The following is a 12,062-nucleotide window of genomic DNA, read 5'->3' as shown; positions in this document are numbered from 1 at the left end:
ATATTAGCATTCACATAAAGTTTTTCTTTCGTCTTAGTTAATGCCTTTGGCCCTAAGCATCACTTTTTCTGATATTAAGATTCTAACTCCTAATTTCTTTAGATTGTAGTTGCCTAGTACACTTTTTTAAAAATTGTTTTTAGTACTGTTTTATTTTAGTGGACTAGGTAAACAGTTGGATGTGAATATGTGTACTGGGCTGTGAGGCAGTATTTTTTTTTTTACTCTGGATTTTGTCAAAAAGGCATGAAATCCACTGGTATAGTTATTGACAGAGAAAATTTGTGATATCCTAAGTATTCCATTGAAGCAAAAATCCCATTAACCACAGCTGTTTTCAAACAATTAGAAACATGCCATCAGAAAAGTACCAAAGTACCAAATGGTATCAGGGGAAATGGAAGTTTGAGTTGAATGCCCAAAGAATAATTGAGAATGTGAAAAGAAATTGTTTTTATAAATCTTAAAATAATAAGTGCTAAGATAATCATGACTGCCATCATGGTATGACTGACCATAAAACTCTGAAATTCCTTATGGGATTAGCAGAGTTTTGTTTGGTGTGGTAAAGTGTGACCCGTCTCAATACCCAGCACCAGCAATTGCCATTTTGTGACTGCTACCTTTCCCTTTCCATCCACTCCTTGCAGTCTTATATTAAAAACCTAATTTTTACAGGCTTCCCACCAATACATAGGCCCAGTCTCCAGGTCCTTGTTTTCTCCATTATCCCCTCTAACCAGTTAGAGTTCAAGCACTGATAATTCTTCCTTCAAAAGATGCATTGCATCCATGTCTTTCTCTTTCCACTTCCCTTCTCACTTCTTGTCCAGACTATTGTTTTAACCACCTATCCATCCCCTCTACTCTACTCGACCTATTCTTTCACTTTCAAATTTTTGAATAACTTTGTTTTTGTTGTATCCTGCTATCTGTAGAGACAAAATTTGGTTCAGCACTGTGATCTAAGCTGAAAATATTTTCTTAAAAAAAAATCTATATATTTCTTTACATTTACTGACATGAAAGATACAACAAACCTATTTTGTCATAATATTTTTAAGTTTTCTATTAAAGGTTTTAAGTCTTAAAAAAACTTTCATTATATGATCTTTCTTTGCTTAATATATGTATGTAACTTCTTAAGAATATTTAGGGCTTCCCTGGTGGCGCAGTGGTTGAGAGTCTGCCTGCCAACGCAGGGGACACGGGGTCGTGCCCCGGTCCGGGAAGATCCCACATGCTGTGGAACGGCTGGGCCCGTGAGCCACAACTACTGAGCCTGCGCGTCTGGAGCTTGTGCTCCGCAACAAGACAGGCCGCGGCAATGAGAGGCCCGTGCACCGCGATGAAGAGTGGCCCCCGCTCACCGCAACTAGAGAAAGCCCACGCACAGAAAAGAAGACCCAACACAGCCAAAAATAAATAAATAAATGAAATTTAAAAAAAAAAAAAAGAATATTTAATGGAGTGCACATTTTCTTCTAATTTGTAACTTTATAAGTTCATATGATAACCTACATATAAAGTTTGTAACTTCATATAATAAACTTGATCTTCTATATCTTTAGAATATTCACTATTTCCCTATTATGACTGACAGAAAAAGTAGCATTTTTTCCCCTGTTTCCCATTCTTTGTCAACTAATGTTGAGCATTAACATGACCTTCCTTAGTGCCTTTTTTTTCCTAGCTTATACTTTTATGACTTGATTTGTCAGGTTTAAGTGGTATCTGATTCATAGATATTGAGAATAAAGCAATCAGCTAACTTTATATACCAGTTTCTTTCTGTTGTGTCCTCCTAATTTTTGTTAGTTACTTTAGTTCTACAGGATATTATACTTTTATGCTCTATTCTGTCACCCTAGTCTTCATATCTGTTTTAGATTTAGTTTTAGAATTAAATACATTCAATGCTCACGAGCAGTCCTTTTTCAGTAGTGTCTACAGTCATCTCTTGGTTTGATGGAGTTTGTCCTCTAATAGTCGCCTCAAGAAGGGCTCATGATAGCAACATTTCCTGAATTCCATTATGTTCAGAATATTTGTCTCTAGCTTTTACACCTTGAAGCCAGTCTGACAGGTTATAAAACCCTTGGTACACACTTTCTTTTCCTATAATGATGGTGAATTCACTATCTCCCAAGGCATCCTATCTCATTGTTGGATATCTCATCTGTTACTAGGTGAGTTTCTTTTTAAGTTTTGCCAAAATCGGTCTCTTTGTAAATTTCTAATAGAGTAGCCTACAGTCTCTTCTACGTAGAACTCTCCAAATATTTCTCTTCTCCAGGATAAAAGTAACAAGTCATTGAAGGAAAGTTCTCCAGAATACCTTTTAATAGACTTAATGATTTGTTTATTCAGTCAGCTCAAGTCATTGCATCTTAGACCTTGCGCTTCTTGTGCCTTCCTCATAGCACTGTTTTAAAGCAAGTCAGAGTTATCATTTTAGAGGGACCATTGGGATCATCTAGTACAAAGGCATCATTTTAGGAAGAAGAAACAGGCCCAGGGAGAGGCAAAGAGATTTTCCCAAGGTCAGTCCGCTACCAGGAAACTGAGTCTAACTTTGAACCCAGGTGATCCCCAGGCAAACGTTCTTTCCACTTCACTGAGTCCTTCAAAAATACAACGATCAATTTTTGTGTGTGTGTGTGGTGAGAATATTGAAGATCTCTTCTCTTAATTATGTGAGTGATGAATGTGCTAACTAACCTTATCATGGTAATCATGGTATCATGGTAATTGCATTATATAAATGTATCATATATAAATGTATCAAATCATCACGTTGTACACCTTAAGCTTACACAGTGTTATACATTAATTACATTTCAATAAAGATGGAAAAAATACAATAATAAAAAACGTTTCAATGCACTTAAAGAACTCACTGTATGCCCCGTCACATAAGGGAAATTACCTAATGTCTGCTAGATGATTATCATTTCATTTCTTATTCCAGCTACGTATGAAACAATACAATATACAGATAGCCATATCAGAGAATTTAGAGTGGGTTTGCTGTTCATTTACATAAATTGTCACTTTCATTTTCTGTTTCTTGAAACTGACAAACTTCAGATAATTGCAGATTTCATTTTCCTACTGTAAACTCTGTAAACCATCATTCTGAAATCAAATTACACAGCTTATGCTTAAAACATAAGGACCAAATTCTATCTTCAAATATACCACCCACTCTCTAACAGCAGAATTTGGCCCTAAAAACCCATTAACAAATATTGTCATTAAACTAAAGAGCTAATTACTTTGGATTCAGACAGAATAAACAAAATCATAGGCCAACCTCAGCTGGTAGTAATAATGGTAAGACTAACCGTATGTTACACTGGAGATTTAAAGAACAAAGACGTACTAACACTAATGTAACCAAACATAGAAAATTATCTTCCAAACGGAGCAAACTATTATAGTTAGAAAATTCTTGAAAGCACATTGGAATTACATGATATAAGAAATAAAGAATATTCTAAGAAATTAATGTCATAATTCAAAATTTTCAGTGTTTAATGAGGAGGGAAATGAGAAATTTATCTACTGCAATATTCCACAAATGAAGAATTACATCTAAAAATCATTTTGATCTAATTGGAAGTACTATTCTCATATTCTAATCAGTTTAATACTATACTACAAGATGCAAGAGCCTTGCTTTAAGGCTATTTTAAATAACCATTAGCAGGACTACTTTATAGTTCTATGAAAGTGAACTTCCCAGATAACTGAACATTTTCTCAGCTCTTAAAAAATATGTTAAAATTACTTTAATAATATATACTTTAGAAAAAGTTTTATAAATCCTGAGGAGCAATAAAAATTAGCCATGATTTCATCAATCGATCATAACCATCAATAATATTATGATGTAGATCATTTCAATTTTCTTCCTATGCATCTGTAGCTTTTCTTAATCAAAATGGGACCATATCACAACATAGTTTGTAACTTGTTGTTTTCATTTACAATATATTATGAGCATTTTGCCACATCAATTTTACTTTTGCTACATCAATTTAAATGACTTTCAAACTTCTCAAATTGAGAATAATAGACATTTTAATTATTCTGGATATCTCACAAATATCATTATTACACTTTCATAATAACACTAATACTCCCCAGAGATTCCTACATATTTAAATCTCCTTTCTCCTATACTGAATGGTCCCAGATGGCTCTGCTGCTCTAAAGCTCTATCTTACTTTCAGCTCTTTTTCCCTCTCTCTCAATATCAGATTTCCAGATACAGCTAACCCTGGCTGAAATAAACCTAAATTTGCTATTTTCATTTCTAGATTAATGACATGGCAGATTATCTACTGACAACTAAAATAATACATGATTTCAAACTGAATTACATTTATAAATACCCAGGTATTTTCTTCACTTCCTCAAACTTCATCTTGGAGGAAAAATTCCTCCTACCTTTCTCCCTCAAGAAATCATTATTGCAAAACACTTGGCTAGTTTCTCCTTGTTAATAACTCATACCTGACCAGATTGATGTTTACTGCTCTTTGTATTAAGCTTTTTACCAGCAAATTTGGAAGACAAAAGAATGCTATGATACATGAGGGGACCAGACTAGATCTCAATGGTCCATTTCTGCTCTAAAACTTTATGCTTCTATGAAGTTTCTGTATTTATTCTTTTGTTGTATATTTTACTTCATGAGTATGGAGGCTGTTTCACTCAGGTTCCCTGAAGCTACATTGTAAGTTTTCTATAGGAAGCCACAATTTAAGATAAATAAGCCAATGATAATGAACATGACTCGCTTGAGGACTCAATTCTATTCTTTCTCCACCTGCTCCTCTGCAAAGAAAAAAAAAAGAAGACAAAAGAAAGAAAGTGTGGAAAAGTAGTTTCTATATTTTTCTGAAATTGAAGTATTATAAAAGATCTGCACTAAAAGCTTTATGAAGTCTTATCTGGAGACTCTGTTGAACCATAAACTTGTATACTATATATTTAAGGATTTTTACTATCTTGTGTACTACAAATTTTAGAATTTTACCGTCAGATGGCAATCTTATTATTGAAAACAGTTCTAACAACAAATGTACATGAAAATTCATTGTTAGAGTTAACCCAATTCTGTAAATCTTTTATTTTGGTTACTTTAAGTGTTGCTTTATTTCATTTTATTATTTTTTAATTTTTTATTGAAGTATAGTTGATTTACAATGTTGTGTTAGCTTCTGGTGTGCAGCAAAGTGATTCAGTTTAAAATTTTTATGCTGCTTTATTTTATGCATATAACTATATTCATTTTCCTTGTGTAATACTAATAGGTAATGTGTAGCTAACTTGCATTATATGGGCACACTTCTTTTTGATTAGGGTTTATTTTTGCCTTTTGATACTTTTTGGACAAGAAAGTGTATACGATATGAATAAGTTCACACAAAGACTAACAGAAAAGAAAATAGCTATAAGCCTGAAACTCAAAGGATTTTGATTAAAAACTTCACTCTTCACTGTAAAAGTAGTATCATATTGAGCCTTTAAAAAAAATCATCACAATTTAAGGTCTGAATATGTCCGTACCAGCCTCTTCCTTTACTGAAATAAAAATGCAAACCTTTTATAAATTTAAAATTGCAAATAATAAAGATGAAGTTGCTAAATTATATATAGGAAACAGAAATAAAATAAAGTGATATTCAATGAATGTATATTTACCCTGTTATAAGTATAGCACGTGATTTCTAAGGTTTAATCTGCACAGGAAAAGAGTAGCTAAAGGCATATTAAGCAGATCTGTTCTTTTCAAATCTAAGGCTGAATTTTTAAAATGAAGAGAAAAAGAAAAAACCGTCAAAAAAAATGCTTAGCCAACCCTCAGTAGTAATTCATTATTATCACCTTCTAGATACTTCTTAGAATTAGATCCATAAACATCTGAATAAGTTAAAACATTATGTGGAACAGAGAAACAGCTAAAGAGAGCAATGGCAGGACTGTCACTCTAAAAGAGAGATAGAGACATCGGGGAAATTAGCTCATCATACTGAACTTTAAAAAGGAATACTGGGGCTCCCCTGGTGGTGGAGTGGTTGAGAGTCTGCCTGGTGATGCAGGGGACACGGGTTCGTGCCCCGGTCTGGGAAGATCTCACATGCCGCGGAGCGGCTGGGCCCGTGAGCCATGGCCGCTGAGCCTGCGCGTCCAGAGCCTGTGCTCCGCAACAGGAGAGGCCACAACAGTGAGAGGCCCGCGTACCACCAAAAAAAAAAAAAAAACCCAATCCAAAAATGGGCAGAAGACCTAAACAGACATTTCTCCAAAGAAGATATACAGATCAAACACATGAAAGAATGCTCAACATCATTAATCATTAGAGAAATGTAAATCAAAACTACAATGAGATATCATCTCACACACGTCAGAATGGGTGGGAATGTAAATTGATACAGCCACTATGGAGAAAAGTATGGAGTTTCCTTAAATAACTAAAAATAGAACTCCCATACGACCCAGCAATCCCACTACTGGGCATATACCCTGAGAAAACCATAATTCAATAAGAGTCATGTACCAAAATGTTCATTGAAGCTCTATTTACAATAGCCAGGACATGGAAGCAACCTAAGTGTCCATCGACAGATGAATGGATAAAGAAGATGTGGCACATATATACAATGGAATATTACTCAGCCATAAAAAGAAACAAAATTGAGTTATTTGTAGTGGATGGACCTAGAGTCTGTCATACAGAGTGAAGTAAGTCAGAAAGAGAAAAACAAATACCGTATGCTAACACATATATATGGAATCTAAAAAACAACAACAAAAAATGGTCATGAAGAAACTAGGACCACGATGGGAATAAAGACGCAGACCTACTAGAGAATGGACTTGAGGATACGGGGAGGGGGAAGGGTATGCTGGGACAAAGTGAGAGAGTGGTAACGTATATATGGACATATATACACTACCAAATGTAAAATAGATAGCTAGTGGGAAGCAGCCGCATAGCACAGGGAGATCAGCTCGGTACTTTGTGACCACCTAGAGGGGTGTGATAGGGAGGGTGGGAGGGAGGGAGATGGAAGGGGGAAGAGATATGGGGATATATGTATATGTATAACTGATTCACTTTGTTATAAAGCAGAAACTAACACACCATTGTAAAGCAATTATACTCCAATAAAGATGTTAAAAAAAAAGAATATTGGAAAGGATTAATAATTCAATTGGGAGGGGATCAAAAAAGGAGCACTAATTTAGCACTAATTTAAAATATGTCTTCCTTGTTTATTCTTGTGACTGAAGGAAACAAACCACATAAAACCCCTTTAAATGAAGTTTGAAAATTAGAAGTACATTATTTTAAATGCCAATTTCCATGTTTCTCACAGGTCCGAGACCCACTTTCATCAGGATCTTTTGGGGGTGAGTAGCTGTAAAAATGCAGATTGCTGGACCATATCCCAGTCTAGTGAATCTAACTCTCTGTGAAATATGCCCAGGAATCAGCATTTTAAGAACCTCTCTCTCCCCTCATGTCACTCTCATGCATATTAGAATTTGGGAACCACTGTATGCCATGCTTTTTTGGGTGAAACTGATTTCAGGTATCAAGATAACCACTGTGCCTTGCTTGTATTTATACTTACATGACATATAACAAGTTTTGAACTTTGTATTTTATTTACCTTTTTTTGCTGCAGAGCTACACATAGCTGGCTATTTTCCTTATATTCAACAACTGCTTTTACTTTTGTATATTTAAAAAAATATATTAAATATTCACTTTTGATGTAATTAAGAGTTACACAAGAATGTGAGTTACTTCCAAAGTTCTCTTACCTTCAAATCCTTATTCGTATTCAGAAAGTTCTGAACATATACAATGGAAATTTTCAAGAAGAATATATGCAGTGGATTCTCTGTTTAATTTGCAAGTGTTTCAGAGCTGGCCAAGGAGACTCCTGAGGTGGACACCAGAAACGCCATTGAGAAGGGAAGACAGCAATGCTGAAGCCTCTGGGTACCTGATTACCTCTGAACAGAACAGAAAAACAAATAGTTGGTCACCTGAAATTCACAGAGAATCTGCTATGGAGAAGGTTATTTTCAGTAAACTAGCACTGTTACTAAATTTAAACTTGGCCTGGGTTCGCTGCTCCCTGATTTAGCACCATTGTTATTTAAAATTTCATATCACTGTGAAGTCAGAATTGGGTGATGCTGCTGCCTGCAGAGGATTCTGGTTGAATTCATATTGCTTTAATTGACTACTTTTCTAAACATTGCATCAAGTGGTATAATTACTAATTTTATTTTTGATATGCAGGTGCTACATTTTGGTGCTGAATTTCTTCCTAAGTCAAGGCTGATGAGGTCTTTTGGAAATACATCCTTATGTGAGACTCTATCACATCTCATAAAAGATAAAATGTGATACTTTTACTAAATCCCAATGGAATCATCTGGTACTTTTGCTATGTTTTCTTTAACATGGGTAATGATTGCCAAGATAATTAGACATAAATAAAAATTATATCCTTTGTACTCAATATGTGTTGCCTACTCAGGGAAACCAAAATTCTAGCTTCTTTGCTGCATGAGTTAAGCAGGTGTTAGTAGTAGCTAATGGAAAAAGAGAATAAAATACCCATTTTAAAAATTGGTAATTAATCATGAAAATATTCGCCCAAAGGGTAGAGGAAGCATCATGCACAGATAAATACCAAGTCAAATACAAAATAAGAGTGTAATACATATGTAAGCACAGAGCACACTGTAGAACGATAGGTTTTCACGGAAGAGCTTACTGTTTGGCCACCCAAAATCCATTTCCAACTTTCTTCTTGCTTGCTATGACTCACACAAATAGAGAACAGAAAATCAAACGTTCACTCTCTTGGCCTCCCTTACTGCTAAGAGTGGTCATGCGATCCCATTCTGGCCCATGAACTATAAGAAGTGCACTGGGTTAGAAATCCAGGCAGAAATTTGTTTTATTGATAAATAGAAAGATTCCTTCTCCTCTTCTCTTTACCACACAATTGCTTGCCTTGAATGAGGCCGGGATACTTGGAGGTAGAGCAGTCACCTTGTCACCGTGATGTAAAACATAACAAAAGTCCAGAGAAACTCAAAGATATCGGCCCTGTTATCGATGAGCAGCTGAACCGACACTACTAACTGTTTCCTTTGGAATTGTACTTGTTTAAACCACCGGGTTTTCTGTTGCTTGCTAACAGAATCATTGTAGGTTGACGAAATGCTCAAAAAACATTTGTTAAACAGTAAGTGCCACTGCTATGCTTGTAGTGATATCTATCTTTATAAATTGCAAAGTAATCTGCAAGTTCTCATTCTATGTAGTCAAGGACAGCTTTCATTCTGACAGAGGTTGGAACTTGTCTTCTTTTGACTCCTAGGAAAGTTGTGCATGTGGGGAATAATGGGTCACAAGGTAGTGGTAACTAACTAGAACAAAATGAAATGAAAAGCCTAGCTCAGAGCTAAGTTCGGAATAAAAGGGTCAAGTACTACGGTAAAAGAAAGGATTTCATTTTTGCCTCAGTGCCAAAGCTACCACATTAGTTGAAATCTCAGTGGAAGAGTTTGAAGTTCCACCATTATTATATTACTAAGTCCTGTGGATTCTTCGTCTGAAATATTGTTCACATCCATTACTTCATTACTGGCTTCCTTTCATCAACATTTCTTACTCAGTCACAGTCTGGGTTTTCACTTTCTCTATCCTAAACTATTGCTATAGACTCTTTAACAGATTTCTTTTTCTGTTTTTCTTAAACATTGCCATATGTACTATAGTTGCCTCAAGTCTTAATTTTTTGAAATAATTTCACTGGATGCCTCTTCTGTTCAAATCACAAGAACTTTTAGTCTATTAGATTAAGAACAAGGTCTTTAACTTGGCATTTAAGACTCCTTATAACATAACTCCTAGATTTCCTATCTCCCTTCCCCAATACTCTAGGTAGTTTAGTGAGAGGATTTGTCTCCACTCCAGAGGTACACCCTGACTAGGTTAAAATAATCTATGTACCTCAATCTCTACCTACAATATTAGCGATGAGCACACAACCTTAATAGGTCAATGATCTCCATTCTGGGGTTTTCATTGCCCTATTGTGTAAATAAATAAATAAATAAATAAATGAACTTTGTTTTTCTTGCTGGACATAAGCATATGAACATGTAGCATCTGGAACTACTAGCAATCACCTTGGGATCATCAGAGGAGAACTTGCTAGAACTCAAGTCAACACCAAGGAAATAGCTGAAAAACAGATAAAAAGGATCTGAGTTCTGAGCTTGGTGTTTCACCCTGGGACAGAGCTTTGCTTGCAGGTAGAATACCCTGAATGTCTCAGTTATGTGTGAATTTATAGATTCCTTTCTTTTGTATTAGGCCAGTTTGGGTTGGTATCTGTTACTTGCAGCCAAAATCTTTACAGTCTGTTTATTTATATTTTTATTGTGTTCCTGCCATTTCATTCATTTCTGCTTCTCTCTCTTCCTATCTATATTCTACCTCTTTTCATGATCCAGTCCTCTTCCCCATGAAATGTCTCCAGAGTTTTCTAATCTAAACCACTTTATTTTCCACTGTATATATTGATAAGAGAGCCCATCAAAGTATATGATGCTATCATTTGATGACTCTCAAATCTTATCTTTAGCTTAACATTTTCTTCTAACTGAATAGTTGAAATCTAAACTTGAATGTCTTGAAGGTCCCTCAAACTGAATTTTTCCATAACTGGATTCATAAAAATCTTCCTCTCAAATACACCTTTCCTCCAGTGTTGCCTATGTTTGTAAACAGCACCATCAGCCATTAGTCAAACAAGCCAAAAAGCAAGGCCTTCAACCTTTAAAAAAAGGAATCAGAGTAGATTTAATCCTTCTTTTCCCCCTTAGCCCCAGTACCTGATTATCAAATGCTTTTGATTTTACTGCTTAAATAATTTTAAAATCTATCTACTTTGTCCCCTTTCTTTCTCTATCTTCCTCTTTCCTTTTCTCCTCCACTATCATCACCACTACCACCACCACCACAACCTCTAAAACCTTGTCTGTTGCCTGGAATACTGCATGGCTTTTTTCTGTCTCTCATCTCACATTTTGTTTCTCTCCACTAAATTCTCCTAATGGTATTTAGATCTTTTAAAAACACACAACTGATCATGTCAACCCCTTGTTTAAAAGCCTTCAATGCCTTCTCATTGTTCTCAGGGTAAAGAACAAAGACTTACATCACCCAGTCCCTACCTCTTCATCCTCATATCCCTAGAGAGAAGTGACTATTTCTGTTTATAATTATCCTCATTTTTAAAATACCCTGCATTCAGCAGAGTACTTAGCACACAGTAGGCACTCAATAAATATTTGTTGAATGAATGAACAATTTCCTTGCAATAACTCCTGAACCAAGAACCACCTTGTGTTATTATTTTTTCCTGTATATTTTATTTTTTGAATTACTTAGTACGCTGAAGGCAAAGAAATGTCCTATTTCTTTGTACTATATAGCAGAATGCTATGTAAGTAGTAGGGGTTCAGAAGACATTCAACTGTATTGATAATGATATTTCTTCTACTCTGACTCTTTCTTAAAAGGATAAGATTAAAGTGAACAAGGGGAAATATATTATTAGTCTGTCAAAAATGGAAGTAAAAAATAGGTAACTTGTTTCTGGATCCCAATTCTACAGAATCTGCATAGATTAATTATAAAGGAGCTGTTTTTCTGCATGACATGGAGAACCTTCAGATAAGCCCTGAGTTATGTGAATAAACACTCAAACATGATGTTTGCTGTTTTCACTGTCATACTTTCAAATATTTTATATTTCTCTTTAAAAATCTTTTGTCTTTGAAAAATATAAGCAAAAATTCAATAGTTTCAATAATTTTAAAAATACTTATTTTTTTTTGGCTGCATTGGGTCTTAGTTGTGGGATGTGGGACCTTTTGTTGCAGTGCGTGGGCTCTTTGTTGCAGTGTGCGGGCTTCTCTCTAGTTGTGGCACGTAGGCTCATTAG

The 12,062-nt window shown here is 35.2% G+C and overlaps 1 protein-coding gene across 2 annotated transcripts in view; it reads right to left on the bottom strand.

The window, feature by feature from the left end:
* The window catches only part of HS3ST5 (heparan sulfate-glucosamine 3-sulfotransferase 5), a 287,090-nt gene that overhangs the window by 165,273 nt on the left and 109,755 nt on the right, over nt 1-12,062 (bottom strand). For both annotated transcript variants that reach the window (XM_049695537.1, XM_033418623.2), the window contains exon 2: nt 7,846-8,040. The gene's annotated coding sequence lies outside the window, so the exon portion shown is untranslated. The remainder of the gene's footprint in view (nt 1-7,845; nt 8,041-12,062) is intronic.

Source organism: Orcinus orca, chromosome 12, assembly GCF_937001465.1.
Source record: "Orcinus orca chromosome 12, mOrcOrc1.1, whole genome shotgun sequence".
Taxonomy (NCBI): domain Eukaryota; kingdom Metazoa; phylum Chordata; class Mammalia; order Artiodactyla; family Delphinidae; genus Orcinus; species Orcinus orca.
Note: the sequence above shows the minus strand (reverse complement) of the source record. Positions and strands in the feature narration are given on the sequence as shown.